General features: G+C 43.7%; 1 protein-coding gene across 3 annotated transcripts in view; it reads right to left on the bottom strand.

The window, feature by feature from the left end:
- TSC22D1 (TSC22 domain family member 1) overlaps nucleotides 1-14645 on the bottom strand; it is a 302706-nt gene that overhangs the window by 87026 nt on the left and 201035 nt on the right. The window contains exon 1 of one of the 3 annotated variants that reach the window (XM_029602925.1): nucleotides 13397-13436. The exons of the other annotated variants lie outside the window; for them this stretch is intronic. The gene's annotated coding sequence lies outside the window, so the exon portion shown is untranslated. Of the gene's footprint in view, nucleotides 1-13396; nucleotides 13437-14645 lie in introns of those variants that run through there. 3 annotated transcript variants of the gene reach the window in all.

Genomic DNA, 14645 nt, shown 5'->3' with positions numbered 1-14645 from the left:
GGGCCGATTGAGACCAACACTAACTGCTGATCCCGACGCAGCAGAAGACAATTTGGTATTCATCTGCATGAGCCATAAACCCATGTCCTGAGTACCCCAGGACATGAACCTGCTCTCCTCCATCCGATCCCTAAAGCACTTGTCATAATTCAACCAAGACCATCCCTTGTACTCCTTACTCGCAGCTAAAATAGCATCAGCATAGGACAATAATGGATCATATTGTGAAGGATCCTGATGACCTATCACACTCGCCAAACACAGGAAGGACTGTGTCCAGTTGTGTACATTCCGCAAGACTTTTTTTCTGAGTCCCAGGGAAACGATCCACTCCCCCTTTTCTTCTTCTACCTCCTCTTGCCCCGGCGACCTTCCAAAAGTTGAAACATATCGAACTTTTGATGCCGTATCTTTTTCCGAAGAGATCTTGGCACCTCTTCCCAAAGTTCCGTAAAGGTCACCAACGCCGGGGCACCTCTATCAGAACTCTTGTCCTTTGACTCTGTTATTGATGAAGACGACGCTTCTTCTTGTGCTTGGACTTCTTTTTCTTGGGTCCGAAAGGTTCACCAGCCTTTGCCCCAGCCTCTGATGACCCTTTCTCAAGTGATCCACTCGCTAATGGACCCTCACCCTCAACAGAAGTGATCCTGTAACTATCCTCCCCACTAAGCCTAGGAACTGCAGTAGAGGAAGATTCACCCTGAGAAGCAGACTCCACCATTGCTTGACCTGCATTCCCAGATCAGACGTCTGAAGCTCTGCGGAAGCTGAGTCACTGCACCAGCAGCAGGGGGGGAAGGTCAGAGGAGCAGAAGGTCTTACCAAAGTCTCCAGTGACCTCATCATCACTAAAGCCAAGGGCCTTTACTCATCCTTATCTTCCTTGACCTATCCACTGCTTTTGAAATTTATGATCACTGTTTACTCTTTAACACACTGTACTTCACTGGATTTACTCTATCCTGGTTTTTTCTTAACTTTTCCATTATATTTTTACTATATCCGCTGTTGATTCGTCCTCCACCATTATTATATTTCATCTTGGGCACTCTTCTCTTTTCTCTCTATACTTCTCTTGGTGCTCTGATCTTCTTCCATAGCTTTCAGTATCACATTTATGCTGCCTCCTAGATTTACCTCTCAACAGAAATCTTACCAAGAATCCATAGAAACAGGACAGCATAAAGTGTATGGCCCATCTAGCCTGCCCATCAGCCCAATTAATTTAGCTTTAGAATTCCCAGTAATTCCCTTAATTTGCTGCTAAGCTTTGCTCCTGTTACAACTCGACTTTGAAAAACAACTGGGTGCAGTTGTCTACTATGGGCTCCTTGCTGGGTGGTGGCGGTGGTCCACTGGCTCGGCTTCTTGCTGGGAGGTGGCAGGGGTCACAATACTGAGTAAGGCTTTCAGAACTTGCTAGCCGGGCGGCTAGTGCTGGTTATCTTGCTGGGTGGTGGCAGATGGTTACTGGAAGTTACGTAATGTTATGTATCTGGGCCTAGGCACCTCCTGTGTTATGTATTAAAGTTGCGGCCCTATTGATTCCAACTTGTTGTCAGTATATTATTTAACTTTGTAAAAGGGTGGATGCGAGCGTGTGAATGTCCTGGCTGCCTATATTAATTTGTAAGTAGGTGGATTTTTTTCAGTATTTTGATTAATAGAAACAAGTTTACCTTATTTACTGTAGGAAAAACTTTAAATATAGCACCCCCAAAAAAAAATTGCAACTTAATGATAGCAATGTGTGTAAAACAGTTATTTAGCTTAATATCTTAAAAACGTATTGTAGAAAAGGTAATGCAAAATATCATTACCTGTTGCTAAAAGTAAGGTGTGTTTTTTTTTTTTCCTCCTTTTGGTAACTTGGGTTCTCATGCTTTCTTGAATTCAGATATTGGCTTTGTCTCCACCACCTCCACTGGAAGGCCATTCCATTTACCACCCTCTCTGTAAAGAGATTTTTTTCTAAGATTACTCTTGAGTCTATTTCATCCCATGACCCCTCATTCTTGAGCCTCCTTTTCGTTGAAAGGGGCTCGTCTCCTTGCATGGAAACCTTTGAGATATTTAAATGTTTCTATCTTATTCCCTTTCTCAGCTTGCTTGTTCAACATTGCTGCCTGGATGTCTCACCCCCAACTTCAACTTAATATGGTCAAGACAGAACCTCTCATCATTCCCCCGATCTCGCTTCCCCTCTTCCTTCTTTTTCTGTCTCTAAAGATGGTGTTTTCGTCCTCCCTGCTCCTTTAGCTTGTAACCTTAGGGTCATCTCGGATGCCTTTTTCCTTCTCTATGCATATGATAAACATTTTTAATGTCAATTTTTCCTTTATAGCACTGCGAAAATCCATCTCTTCCTTTTTAAGCAAGCTACCAACACTCTCATCCACTCTTGATTACTTCCCATTTAGATTACTGCATTTTGTTCTTTACAGGCCTCCAACTGAATCATCTTTCTTCCACTGCAATCTGTTCAAAATTCAGCTACATGATATACTCCATCACCACTATGACCATGTCCCCCTCTTCACAAGTTGTTACATTAGCTCCCTGTCTGCTTCCACATATGGTTCAAGCTTCTTCTTATTCACCTACAAAATGCATTCACTGTGCAGCTCCTCATTTCTTTTCTCTCTCCCTTCCTCATGAACTCTGCTCATTGGGCACATTGCATTGTCTGTACCTTGTCCACCACTGCCAATTCCAGACTTCATCCTTTCCACCTATGCATGGAATAGACTTCCTGATTTGATGAGCTGTGTTCCCCCCTGGCCAATTCAGACTAAAAAAAACCACCTTTTTGAGGCTGCTTTTAAATTCTAAACCCTTTCCTTCAATAAATATACTTCCTACAGACTCTTCATCAATGTTTGTCTTGATTAGACTGTAAGCTCCATGGAGCAGCATATTTACAGCACTGCATGTGTCTTGTAATGCTTTAAAAATAAATAGTAGTAATAGAAGTTGGAGTTGTCAGCTCTGAGAAGGGGCACAACAGGGCCAAATAGTAGAGTAGCAGGAATGGAGGAATGGTGACTGGAAATAATTGCTAGTGTGCCCATTTAATATGACTCTTAAGCGATTAAACTAAATATGCAGCAAAAGGAGCTGAATATAATTGACATCAAAGTGAACCTATGTGAGCTGGTGATGAACTGCTGAAGAGGCTGAGACAAATATGGTAAATGAGAAAAAATGGAAGCAGGCAGATAAAGCACATGGGACAGATTATTGATGAGAGAAACTTTCCTTCCTGAAGCTGTTATATACTATTTGCTATTTTGAGAGAGATCAATGAAACCTTTCCTCATTTCAACACTCATCTGTTTTTCCAATAAGTGTCTGAGCAATGAATAGTACTACAAACAAGGATACAGTAACTCCAGTACTGATTTCTCAGATTAAAGGAAATAGTACTTTGGTCTGATGACAGTTGCATCCTGGAATACATACTGATAGTAGCAGAGAGAAAGCAGCAAGTTTGCTGCAAACATATCTATCCCAAGATTTAGAAATAAAGTTGTTGTTTTTTTTAAACTCTGCTTCTTCCTACTCTTCTGAGTTTTCAGTTCAATTGGAACAAGTCTCCAGAGAGGCTACACATTCATGAGCCTTCATTTGCAATAACTCAGGAATTTTCCTCCCATGCTATTATTCCCTTCCCAACTCAGTCATCAGTGATAGTCTAGCCAGAGGCCACAAACCACAGCTTTCTTCAGATCCCAAGTCCACCAATTAACTACTGCCACTGAGCAACAGTTTAGACTCCATTTCCCCCAACCCCTGGGGCTGTTAATTGTCAATCCCAACTCTGCAGCTTCCCAAGCCCTGGCTGACCCAGGGTTTGGAAAACCTAAGCTGGGAATCAACCCAGATGCTCTGCATAGCAGTGTGCAGCAGCAGGGCCAGTGGAAGCACTAAGTAGACAAGGCAACTGCCTACAGCGCCACCGGTATGGGGGCAGCAACACCATGGCCTTTCCTTCTTCCCAACCACACAGCACCGGAAGAGGAAGTGGTGGGCCTGCGCAGGCAGGAATAAGGAGAGGCCATGCAGTCATGGCCAGAAGCAGAAAAAAAAGAACAGCACGTACCCCAGGCCATCGCAGGAAGAGTCAGCATTGGTTCTGGGCCCTCATGGTGAAGGAGTGCAGGAAGATCACGTCTTCTCTCCACTCACCTACCCAGGCACAGCAAACAGTGCAGAGTCAGCCTCCATGGCCTGAATTAAAATGAAGAGTCCTGTCTGCCACAGGGCTGAAGGAGGTGGCCTTCGCTGGACTTGGGCTGCTGACCGGGAATGGGGAAAAAGTGAGCATGTGTGTGTGTGAGAAAGAGCATGTTCTGCAACTGAGCATGTGTGCATATATGAGAGAGGAGAAAGGAGCTGTTGCTCAGTCTCTCCTCTCCCCTGCTAATTAATGACAATCTGAAGACATATGGAAATCAAAAGTTCCCAAGTATGTTTTACATATTAGGTGATATTTCTGTCTGCTGTTTTGAAATCTTGTAAATTGGTCTTTGGAAAATGTATATAAGTTTTAAATTATTGGATGATGTTCTTTTTGTCAGATGTTTTAAAATATTCTTTTTATTAGTATGGTTTTACTTCTACTGATGATTTATATTTCCTGATTTTATTGTTTGATGTTTTATGAGCAATTGTAATATTAATGTTTTTCCATTGTTGCACTGCATACGTAGTCTGGCTTATTGCGATTTACAGTTCAGTTTTTGTCTCCATGTTTGTATTACTACTTTATGGTCATTTTATTCTGCATGTGGTGAGGGTCTGTTTGTATTTTGCATGTGTGATCGGGTTGACATTCTGCTAATGTGTAGGTTCTGTGTAGGAATCTATAGCAACTTGTTTTTTTTTCTGTTTTCCTAACAGTAGGTGTATTGGCATTTTAAGGCATAGTGTAATAATTGCAGTATTTTTTCATTAGTAGAGTTATTAGTGTTTGAGTGTTGGTAGTTATTGCAGTTTTGTATGGGAGATTTACTATATTGAAATTGTAATTAATTTTACTTGGGTATAGGCTTGGCCCTCAAAATGCCACACCACACATTATAATAGAGCTAATACCAATTCCAAGGGCCTTTTTTTTCCCCCTCTCTTTTTTTGCAGGGTTTTACAGCACTGCATACAAGTGATAAGTGAGGTAAATTATATTTTTATCTCAAAAGACTGTACTTTAAATATTCTTATTCATGTAAAATCTATTATAAATGTAGATCAGCCTACAAAATAACTAAACTATAGTTACCCAGCAGGAAAATAAAGGTACACAATATGTAAAAGATGTGCAGATAGTGCTTCTCTTTACTTTTAATTCTATGACTATTTTGAAAATTGTCAAAAACAGGTCTCCAAGTGCCATTTTATTTTCCTTTTGTCATCTGTTTAGAGTCATTTTAAGTGTCATTTTTTCTCCTTCTGGAAAGAGAACTATCAGAGCATATTGAAACTAGGTACTAGAAAGGGAAAGATCTGCACAGGTCCATTTCTCTGCTGAACGCGAATGTCAAACTCTATGCTAAGATACTGGCCACCAGGTTGGCTACATTACGCCCCGATTTAATTGCTAAAGAACAAGTGGAGTTCATCTAAGGGAGGATGGCAGTGGGGAATGTACACAAAATTTTAGATGCTGTGGCACACGCCACTACTACCAGTAGTAATGTTGCTTCTATCAGCTTTGATATTGAAAAAGCCTTCAACTATTTGCCATGGGATTGTCTATTATTTTAAGTAGATTTGTTTTTTGGGGGGTTTTTTTGTGAGGGGGGGCGCTTCATAGCTAGACTAAAAATCCTATACAACTGCACTGTGGCTTCGGTGCTATGTAATGGCTTTCTTTCTGAGCAATTTCCTTGGATGCGAGGTACCCATCACGGGTGTCCATTATCACCCCTCCTATTTGTTCCAAGCATGGAAGCTCTGGTACAGGCCATATTGTGAGATACCCAAATCCAAAGAGTATGCATTTGAAAGTTAAGACAGCCTTGTTTGCTGATAATTTGTTGGCGTGTCGCTCAACAGTTGCTTTCTCTTTTGGGGAAATATGCAGCTTTTTTCAGGCCAGGAGATCAATGAAGGGAAAGATGTTGCGGGTACATTGCAATCTAACTAGGTGGGTACCAGTCCCTCACTGTGGACTGAAAACAATCTCTATTCGCCCATCTTCCTTTTTTTAATGCCTTCTTTAAAACCTTCTTTAAAACCTCACAGGACGTACATTGCATGGTGGTTGTGGGTAAGTTTGGGGTGTGTGTGTGGTGGGTTTTTTTAAAAATGCATAATAGTATTGCTTTGTATAATGTAGTAATATTTATGATATGAAAATGTGATACGCTGTGCGTAGAAATGTTATAGTTCAAGATGCTGAACGAATGTCCTTTTGTTTCAACATTGGAAGTCGAAACACACCTCTAAAAATCTGCAAGTATCAGCAAGCCGGTGTTAATCCGAAAGCTGTGTTCTGGGTTCAGAATTCAAGTTAAAAGAATCCCCTGACGCAGGCGGCAGGACGGCCGCCGAAACACCATGGCATCGGGCATATAGTAAAGTATACCTGTGATTGAGAATTATAACATGTGATTATTGATGCAGCTTTCACGTTTTTGGAACTTGGAAAATCATGAAGCATGTCTTGTGTTGTGATTTACAAATCTGACCCAAGCAGGATAGCAAATGTTGCTTACCTGATGTAACAGGTGTTCTCACAGGACAGCAGGATGTTAGTCCTCACAAATGGGTGACATTGAGGATGGAGCCCTGTACGGAAAACTTTTCTGTCAAAGTTTCAACAAGCTTTGACTGACACTGGCACACTGGGTGCACTGAGCATGCCCAGCCTGCAATTATCCCTGTGAGCCACAGGTGTCTCCCTCAGTCTCGTCTTATAGCTAAAAAGCGCAAGCGAAACTAAAATAAAAGTATGCAGACCCAACTCCGCGGGGTGGCGGGCGGGTTTCGTGAGGACTAACATCCTGCTGTCCTGTGAGAACACCTGTTACATCAGGTAAGCAACATTTGCTTTCTCACAGGACAAGCAGGATGGTAGTCCTCACAAATGGGTGAGTACCGAGCTGAGGATGCCCGGGAATGCACCAGATACACCGCAGATGCGCAAAGGCGTAATGACTGAGGTGGAAATGGGAACGGAGGGCATCCGCAACACCATAATGGGTTCGTGGAAGGATGTTGGGTAGTGAATTGAAAAAAGTAAGAGTAGGCGGACTGGCCAAACATGGAGCATGCCGGCTAGTCAAATGTAAGCAATAATAGGCTGCGAAGGTATGGAGAGGACTCCAGGCTGCAACCTGATAAAAAAGTACAAGCAGCAGTAACCAAAGGGAAGCTGTTAAGGCTAAGACGGACACAACAGTATGTGGATACCCACAGTGTTGTAGTGAAATGTCTGCTTGTTGGTAGGAAAGGAAATATAGACCACTTAATCAGAAGGATTAGGTCTGTGTGGCCACTGGAAGTAGCAGCTTGACCCTTGCATGAAGGAAAGAGTCAAGTGGAATTCACATGGAATGCAGTGCAATGTAGATAGAATGTAAGCGCAGCATTACTGTCCAGGAATGTGGAAAACCCAGTCTCTCCCTAGGGCGAGAGAGAGAGGTTAGGAAAAATTAATAGAGTATTTCCTGAGGAAAGGAGATACAACATCTACCTGAAAAGGATAGAAAGTTGAATGCGTAGAACTACTCAGTGGCAGAGGAACGGAGTCAGGTGAGTATGGAAAGAGTGCATAACTCACGGACCCTGCTGGCAGGAATGACATTAAGAGGGAAAGAAGTTCCCTTGCCAAACTGTGGAAGAGAGGAATGGAAAGGCTCAAACGTAGAATGTATGAGACTTATAAGGAGAATATATATGTTCATTCCGTGATTAGAGAAATAGAGGCGGCTTGATCAGTGGATAATCCATGGTAAGCCGACTCAGAGAGGATTACCGAAAACGGGAACCCAACTCCCAAAACGATACACCTCCTAAGAGAAAGGTGTATCTATGTGGAGGATGTCTGGAGAACAGAATCCGAGGGAGTAAGAAAAAATGGTGGAAAAGTAAAAGGGGTAATACCTCTTTTTTTTTTTTTTTTTTAGCGTCAGGAGGTAAAGCCTGCCATATTAAACGGCAAGATTTATGTTTAGAAGGTTTTGTGACGCTACCAGAACCTAAGAACATCAGTAAGTCTATGATTTGGGACTGACTGGTGAGAGAATAAAAGGTTACTGATATGATGGATTGAGAAGTATGGGAAAGCATACTGATCTCAGTCAGGGAGTGGGGAAAAGAATACTGAACCCCATCCCAGTTCAACATTAGAAGAATGCTGGCTACGAGAGGCAGCAGAAGAGATATATTGAAGAGGCCTTTGATGGAAGAAAAGGCATCTAAGGGAACGCATAGGAAACATGTGCAGGGAGCAGAACCTGTGCATCGTATGGAATGATGCAGACGCCGAGGAAAGTTTAGTTAAACTCAGCGTTAAAAGATTTGCCCTGTACACATGTAATTGAGACCATTCAAGAGGATAGAACCTACGTGGAGAAGGTCTGATAGAGCGTTCATTAAATCTCTTAGATATGTGGCCCAAGGACGCATGAAGTGAACAAGGGCCAAGGGTAGAGCTGCGCAGCTGTCTAGCAGAGCAGCTAAGAGGTAATGCGTGCTTATGAGTTGGAAAGCACATTGTCCCTATGCTGTCTGTCTGTATGCACAAAGAATTGTTGCAAAAGCAGTATTGGAAGGCATAAGGGCATAACTCATGGGTGCAACGTCCAGGAAGTTTATGAGAAACTATGCTGGAGTGCAATAGATGCATAATGGGTTGACAGCTTTCAGGAGAAACTTTATAACCCTAAGGAATTGCGAGCATGAGTCGAAGGAGACTAGGTCCTAGTTCGAACTGGGATAAGAATCAGGGACGAAAGCAATGAAACCACTTAGGTCCATTGAGTATAGAATGTCACTGAATATAACCCATAGCAGTTTTGAATTATGAGAAAAATGCATAGTGGGAAGAAACCCCATAGTCCAACCATGAAAAGTTGAAAGGCTGAGGTTATGGAAAATATGCGCAGGGACATATAACAATGTATCAGAATGTCTGTGCGCATGCTGGACAAGAGGGTCTTAAGACTGTGGTGTCCAGAAGTGTTACAGAAGGGATTTATGGCAGTGACAGTAATCCCAGTTAGTAAATGTATAGTGAGTCCTGAAAAAAGTGAGAGCTCCTTGCATGTACTGAAAGTGGTTAGCAGTAGTCTATGCAAGGAAAGTGAATGATGTTACACTCCGCAGAGAAAACAGCATTCACCAACAGTGATGCAAGAGACAGTTCACTTACCGAAGCTGGTGCCAGCGGCAGAGCTTGGGGTTGTAATGTTGACTCACCATAAAGCACATAGAAACATTAAAATAATGTACTTACTGCAGTATGGAGTGATGGTAACCAAAGATACCATTGTACCTGTGACGTCTAAAGAAAGTTGGATTTTCTTAGGTCCAGGATGTGCGGAGAGTAACTATTTTCTGTTAAAAGAAAGAATAGTGCAATTAAAACTCCCCAACCCCCCTCCCTTCTCCCCTCTGCACTTCGTAGCGCCTGGGGGAGTGTACCGGGACTTTGGTACAAGGTGGGGTGGCCGCTCTGATATCTGACCAGATGGGAGACCAGGAGGTGTCCCAATGGAGGATATCATGTAGGCTCCTGCAGGTGTGTGAGCGGTAAGTGGTACCCGCATTTCTGTATGCTGTACAAGGAGACACTGAGACCTGTGGCCAGGCCTCAAGGTGGACTTGTACATGGGGCAATGGTTGCTGAATCTCATGTTTAGCAGATCAGCCAATGCAGCTGGACCTTGGTTGGGAGGGAACCAAGAGTCAGAGCATTGGTCGGCACAGGGACTTGTTACTGACAAGAGAAGAAGCCCTGCTGCAATCCCAAGAAGATAGAGGGGTTCTCCTGATATTGTGGCTAACATAGCTAACATAGCGATATGTGACACTAATACAGTTCTAAAAGGCACATGACCCAGAACTTTTCGAACCACGGTCCGAATGGGAGAACACAACTCTATGGGAATGCCGCCGAAGCGGGTACTTACCATCCGACGTGGATCGCCGCAAGACGAGCCGGTGAAGATTGTTGACTCTGACGGTCTCCGGAGTCCTCGAGGGTAAGGCCGGGGACGTAAACGTCCATCTCGCTCTGAAACCCGGTATGGTGGCACAGGTACAGAGGAGACAGGCCAGGCGTGAGTGGCGTTTAGACTGCTAAGTGTAACAGATGGCCATAGTCCCACACCACTTGACGGTGGGGCACGCCAGGAACAGAGGAGCCCTAACGGAACTCATGTTCCCTTCCCTCGTCACAGCGGCTCGATGTGTCGTGACGCCAATGCAGAAGCTGTCGGACCTGGATCCGGAAGTTCTGGATCACCAAGGACTGCCAAAACTGTAGGAACAGTGCTGATGGCAGTGGTGATGTCGCTCTGCCCGAGCGTTGTCCAGCCTGGAGAAGGATGGCACCGATGTGCTGGATGGCGTCAGCGGCGGACGATCACGATGTCGGCGATGATGGGTGCCACGGTGCTCGGCCCGGTCTTTCCCCAGCGCCGAGATGGAAGCCCTCGTCGTCCTGGAAGGCGATCGATGACGAACTGTCAGCACGCCTGCTCTGCTCCTGACACAATGGAGTGTCTTAAGCTAATACGGGGCTTAAAAAAGAACCCAAAGCGTGGAGCAATGTGAGGAGGCGAGGGTATTATGTGGCGGTGCTATGTCGGTATTGACGATATTGAAGGCAACCTAAGGGGCTTCGAGGATATCATCAAAATGGGTATGAAAAATCGTCGATGACTGGCCAGGAGAATGATGACAGTGACGGGCACTGACAGCAGTGGCATAGGTATCTTTGAAACGATGTGGAATCGAATAATCGAAAAACATTGCCGTTATTGAAAAAGATACCGGCATCGACTGAGTCGAAGTCGAATCAATAGGGCGTCAAGGACACCGAAGGAAAACGGAGGTGTCGAGGGCATCGATGCATGGAGGCGGGCATTTATGCCGTTTGTGGCATGGCCACGGGCATCAACTATAGGGCCACAGACGTTGACGGTATCGATTTGGACAGACTCAGATTTCCAAGTGTACATGGCATCGGTGCCCCAGACACGTGTGTCGGTGGCATCGATATGGACACGTATGGAATCGATGGCATGGATCTCCCAGTCGATGAATTCCATCCCGGCATCAACGCCAGTCCTGGAATCGGCATGGGCATCGATGCCAGCCATAAGGCTGGCATTGGCATCAACGCCCATCCACAGAATCGAGCCGGCATGGATACCCACCGATGGGACCCACCTGGGCATCGAATTTCACCGATGGGAGCAGCCTGGCATCGACTGCCCTCGATGGATGCATTCTAACATAGATGCCCATGGATGAAACACCTGGGCATCGGTGTCCATCGATGCAAAAGGACCTGGCACCGATGCCATCGACGGACGGCCATCCGGCACCAATGCCATCGACGGACAAGCCATCCGGCACCGATGTCCACCGATGGGGACCATCCGGCATCGATGCCCACCGACGAATCGATGTGGCACCGATGCCCACCGATGGAAAAGGGCTGGACATCGGTGGGGAGGATGGGGCATCGATGGCATCCCCAAAAGGGGGGGTGGCATCGATGAAGTGACCCTGGGATCGTTAAAAAGTGTCTCGGGCAGCGGTGGCGGCGACCCGAGTATGCATGGCAGTGACTAACAGCGTGTGCGTCAATGGCATGCATCCGGGTAGGGACGGCACCGAGGAAGCCCAAGGAAAAAAACAGTGCGTAGGAGGAAAAAGCCTGGTAGCACTGAAAAGCAAAAAACATGGATAAAGGCATCAGGGCACCGTGGGGGGAGGGGCGCTGATGACATATAAAAGCCCAGGGCGGTTTAGGAGGGTCCCGGTGTAGCGATAGGGTATCGACTGCGTGAGGGTACCAGGGAACGAAGGACTTGAAGCTACAGAGGTCCTAAAGTTAAGGAAAAAATCCCTACCCCACTAGCATAAGCAAGCAGAGTGTCACAGAGATACTCGCAAGCTGTTTAAAGCTAACTGAAAAATGGGGGAAGGGAAGGCTTCAGTCGGTTAACAGCCTTAAGATAGTGACAGGAACCGACCGAAAAATAAGAATTAGTACTCACCGAGCATCGTAAAAACGTACGCGGAGGGAGACCTGTGCAGGGAAAAGTGTTTTTTGAAGTGAAAAGTTAAGTGTTTCCATGAGGTAATTAGTTAAAAAAATCCTCACAGAGCTCCAACCGCTATGCTGACTGCAGAGCGGAAAAAAGAAGACTGAGGGAGACACCTGTGGCTCACAGGGATAATTGCAGGCTGGGCATGCTCAGTGCACCCAGTGTGCCAGTGTCAGTCAAAGCTTGTTGAAACTTTGACAGAAAAGTTTTCCGTACAGGGCTCCATCCTCGATGTCACCCATTTGTGAGGACTACCATCCTGCTTGTCCTGTGAGAAGAAAGGATATACAGAACTTTGACCAGCACTTGCCGGATTATGTGACGACATATTATATCAACTTCCGGTGGAGAATTCATTGGGGGCATATAGTAAAGTATACCCATGAATGAGAACTGCAGTATGTGTTTACAAATGCGGTTTTTATGTGTTTGGAACTTGAGCTTCTGATGAATTCATATTAACTTGGAGAAGCATGAAATGTATCTTGAGCTGTGATGCACTAATTTGACCCAAGAATAGTGAAAGGATACATGGAATTTTGAGCAGCAAATATCGGATTATGTGATGTTATTATACCAACTTCCAGTGGAGAATACATCGGAGAAATTGCTTGAGCTTAAGAACGAGTGTGGAGTTTTTGAAAGCAATTTATTTGAAAGACAATATATTTGAAAAATAATGTTGTTATAGAATGTATTTATACTGTTTTATGGGGGGTATGTGATTGGGATTGGAGCAGTGAATGGGATGTGAATGAATGAGAAACAGTATAATATTTTTGATATGTACCATAATGAGAAAGGAAATTCTTGTGTGCAGAACATTTATTAAATGAATAAATAATCAAGATTTGCATTAGAAAGATGTCTTTATCACTTTGTGTTAATTAGTGAGCTGGGTTTAAAGGATATATATGGCCTGTTTTTGGTGAATTCATATTTGAATATTGAACAGGTCCAGTGCGGTCTCTTTTTGGTGTTGTATGTTTATAGTATCATTTAACAAAAGTACCCACGTGTGAAAGGCAATCAGCTTCAATATGATCACACTTGAAAAATGTGTGAGTAATAGAGCTAGTTACAACAGCAGCACAAGGAATAGGTACCTGCATTTGTAAGAGAGTAATCTGACAGAGGAACTTCTTGGCACCTATATTGAAAAATAACAAGCACTATCATCATCCTTTAAAAAACTTAGATCATGATGCAGTTTGTGTGTTGGTTGAATTAATTGCACTCATCTTAAGGCCTACATTTCATTCAAAAAAATCCTCACAAACAGCTGACAAAGGAGAAAGATCAACATGCATGTTAAAATTACCTAATACTGTAAAATCCTAACAGCTTTTAAAGAAAATATGTCCATGAGAGTAGCATAATGAACAATAAGGAATCCTGGGGAACAATATAACAAAATTACCCATGAATTAGTAGAAAACATTTCAAGGTGGGAAACAGGGTCAATGGTAACTAAAGACAATGATAAAGTCTCTTTTGCAAAGATCAAGAATCCACCATCCCTTTTATCTGCCTGAGATTATGAATAAAGCGGCATATATGATTGGCTCAGTAAAGTATATGAATCTAAAAGTCAAATTTGTGTGATACAAAATACATCCAGTTGCCTAGATTTTAAAAGGTCAACAATATTTGGAAGTTCTTGCACACTGACTATCCATTTACCAACTAGATTGGCAGAATGATAAGATCATGATTAGCAGGTGTCAGTACTGAGACAGTGATAAGCACTCAATGAGAACCGATCCCCCTGAACGACTTTCAAATAGGTAGGCCAACACAGAAGCCCTACCCTATAATCATTCGGATATCATCCATCATTAAAACTGTTTACTCAATTATGTCCATAAACTATTTGCTTAACTGTGCCCCTGAACTGAACCCACCCAGAGCTTCAGAGCTTTAAATGCTCACTTGCACTAATTTGTGCACAAAAGAGCATACAAAGGAGCAAACTCCCTAGACTTGCCATTTGAGAGCTAATGCAAGGAATACAGAACAGGATTGAGCTAAGAACAGGTCTGCTTGATCAGGTAGTGTGCCTTCAATTCCTGGTAATATTTCTCCTCCTCCTGGTTCTCTCTCCCCCCCCCCCCCCCAACATTTAAATTTTTATTAAACATTTTTCCAATCAAACGTATAAGTACTCCTGCCAAACATCGGCAAGTTACAAGCAATAGTACAATATAACCTTCTGCAATACATAATCCCCAACCTATTTTACAATCTCAGAACAACCCACCTAATCTCCTCCCCACCCACACAGAAAAACAAGAATAGAGAAAAGGCCTACTAACAGATGTAGCAGCTCCTCAAAGTCAACAATAATATACACCA

This window comes from Rhinatrema bivittatum, chromosome 5 (assembly GCF_901001135.1).
Source record: "Rhinatrema bivittatum chromosome 5, aRhiBiv1.1, whole genome shotgun sequence".
In the NCBI taxonomy this organism is placed as follows: domain Eukaryota; kingdom Metazoa; phylum Chordata; class Amphibia; order Gymnophiona; family Rhinatrematidae; genus Rhinatrema; species Rhinatrema bivittatum.
Note: the sequence above shows the minus strand (reverse complement) of the source record. Positions and strands in the feature narration are given on the sequence as shown.